We start from the raw sequence: 2,500 nt of genomic DNA, 5'->3' as shown, positions 1-2,500 counted from the left end.
TATGTGTTTGAGTGATTGCTTGTGAAGGGTGGTGGATATTAAAGCTATGCAGTATCATTGGTTGGCCGATCATGTTCTTGTTTGATTGTTGGTCGATCGATTAATGATACTTGTATAGTCTAAGTGTCTAACACTACATGAGTATTGAACTCAGGCGTATATATGGTTAACTAGGGATTGCTTGTTGACTTGTTTTAATGCAGGTTCCCGTTACTTGAAGCTAGATCATGGCAGGAGGCCAAGTCTAACTTAGTAACGGTTTGCTTAGCCTTAGCTTTTATTGCATGCTAGGGCTAGATTGATTGTTATTTTGGGTTGTCCGGGTTAGAGTCTAGGTTGCGGGTAGAGGCCGCCAGCTCACTGAGTAACATTAGGTTACTCATCCAACTCAGTTGTCCTTTTTGCAGGTCGCTTTAGGTAAGGATGATCGGATAGCTTGGTGCTGGACGTTAGGACCGCCGGTGTAGATTTTCATGCCTTTTGTAAACGGTATTGTGGATTTGTGTTTAGTTGACTCGATTTGGCATTAGGCCGGGACCGGTCTCGAATTATATCAATGTATGGATATTTCTCGAATCAATAAAGTAATTGTTTTATATGCGCTTCATGAGTACTCTGATATTTGACTAGTCCGGTCTAACACAACGTTAGGTCGAGGTACGGGTTGAAAAGCCTTAGGCCTTGATCTAACGGAAAACGCTAACTCTAGGTACGGGTTGCAAAGCCTTATGCCTTGACGCAGCGGGACGAGTTAGTGGATGAACTGGTCTAGGTCGTGGAGTAAAGTTTGTGACTCTGACCGGATTGTCCCTAGCCCGTCACGTAGCGCTTCCGGACCATGGTGTTGGGTTGGACGGTCAGTCATGTTCTTGTTTGATTGTTGGCTGCCGGTTGGCCTTTATCTCCAACCCTTGGTGTGGGTCGTCCGTCGGTCATGTTCTTGTTTGATTGTTGGCCGGTGGGTCGACCTATGCTTAGGACGGTTCGGGGGTGTTACAGTCGGGGGCATTCGTATTTCATAGTCAGAGGTGAAATTCTTGGATTTATGAAAGACGAACAACTGCGAAAGCATTTGCCAAGGATGTTTTCATTAATCAAGAACGAAAGTTGGGGGCTCGAAGACGATCAGATACCGTCCTAGTCCCAACCATAAACGATGCCGACCAGGGATCAGCGGATGTTGCTTTTAGGACTCCGCTGGCACCTTATGAGAAATCAAAGTTTTTGGGTTCCGGGGGGAGTATGGTCGCAAGGCTGAAACTTAAAGGAATTGACGGAAGGGCACCACCAGGAGTGGAGCCTGCGGCTTAATTTGACTCAACACGGGGAAACTTACCAGGTCCAGACATAGTAAGGATTGACAGACTGAGAGCTCTTTCTTGATTCTATGGTGGTGGTGCATGGCCGTTCTTAGTTGGTGGAGCGATTTGTCTGGTTAATTCTGTTAACGAACGAGACCTCAGCCTGCTAACTAGCTACGTGGAGGCATCCCTTCACGGCCGGCTTCTTAGAGGGACTATGGCCGTTTAGGCCAATGAAGTTTGAGGCAATAACAGGTCTGTGATGCCCTTAGATGTTCTGGGCCGCACGCGCGCTACACCGATGTATTCAACGAGTTCACACCTTGGCCGACAGGCGCGGGTAATCTTTGAAATTTCATCGTGATGGGGATAGATCATTGCAATTGTTGGTCTTCAACGAGGAATTCCTAGTAAGCGCGAGTCATCAGCTCGCGTTGACTACGTCCCTGCCCTTTGTACACACCGCCCGTCGCTCCTACCGATTGAATGATCCGGTGAAGTGTTCGGATCGCGGCGACGTGGGTGGTTCGCCGTCTGCGACGTCGCGAGAAGTCCACTAATCCTTATCATTTAGAGGAAGGAGAAGTCGTAACAAGGTTTCCGTAGGTGAACCTGCGGAAGGATCATTGTCGTACCCTGGAAACAGAACGACCTGAGAACGATGAAACATCACTCTCGGTAGGCCGGTTTCTTACTGTGCCTGCCGATTCCGTGGTTATGCGTTCATCCTTGGCTAAGACTTCAGTTTTGGTTGGATCGTACGCACATCTTCCGGATATCACCAAACCCCGGCACGAAAAGTATCAAGGAAAATGCAACTAAACAGCCTGCTTTCGCCAACCCGGAGACGGTGTTTGTTCGGAAGCAGTGCTGCAATGTAAAGTCTAAAACGACTCTCGGCAACGGATATCTCGGCTCTCGCATCGATGAAGAACGTAGCAAAATGCGATACTTGGTGTGAATTGCAGAATCCCGTGAACCATCGAGTCTTTGAACGCAAGTTGCACCCCAAGCCTTCTGGCCGAGGGCACGTCTGCCTGGGTGTCACAAATCATCGTCCCCCATCCTCTCGAGGATATGGGACGGAATCTGATCTCCCGTGTGTTACCGCACGCGGTTGGCCAAAATCCAAGCTAAGGACGTCAGTAGCGTCTTGACATGCGGTGGTGAATTTAATTCTCGTCATATAGTCAAACGTT

The 2,500-nt window shown here is 48.4% G+C and overlaps 1 non-coding gene across 1 annotated transcript; it reads left to right on the top strand.

Moving 5' to 3' along the window:
- The first annotated feature begins 2,192 nt into the window (after positions 1 to 2,192).
- LOC117129988 lies at positions 2,193 to 2,348 on the top strand. The gene has a single exon (XR_004453483.1). It is a non-coding gene; the product is annotated as a 5.8S ribosomal RNA (ribosomal RNA).
- The last annotated feature ends 152 nt before the right edge of the window (positions 2,349 to 2,500 follow it).

Source organism: Brassica rapa, unplaced genomic scaffold, assembly GCF_000309985.2.
Source record: "Brassica rapa cultivar Chiifu-401-42 unplaced genomic scaffold, CAAS_Brap_v3.01 Scaffold0281, whole genome shotgun sequence".
In the NCBI taxonomy this organism is placed as follows: domain Eukaryota; kingdom Viridiplantae; phylum Streptophyta; class Magnoliopsida; order Brassicales; family Brassicaceae; genus Brassica; species Brassica rapa.
Note: the sequence above shows the minus strand (reverse complement) of the source record. Positions and strands in the feature narration are given on the sequence as shown.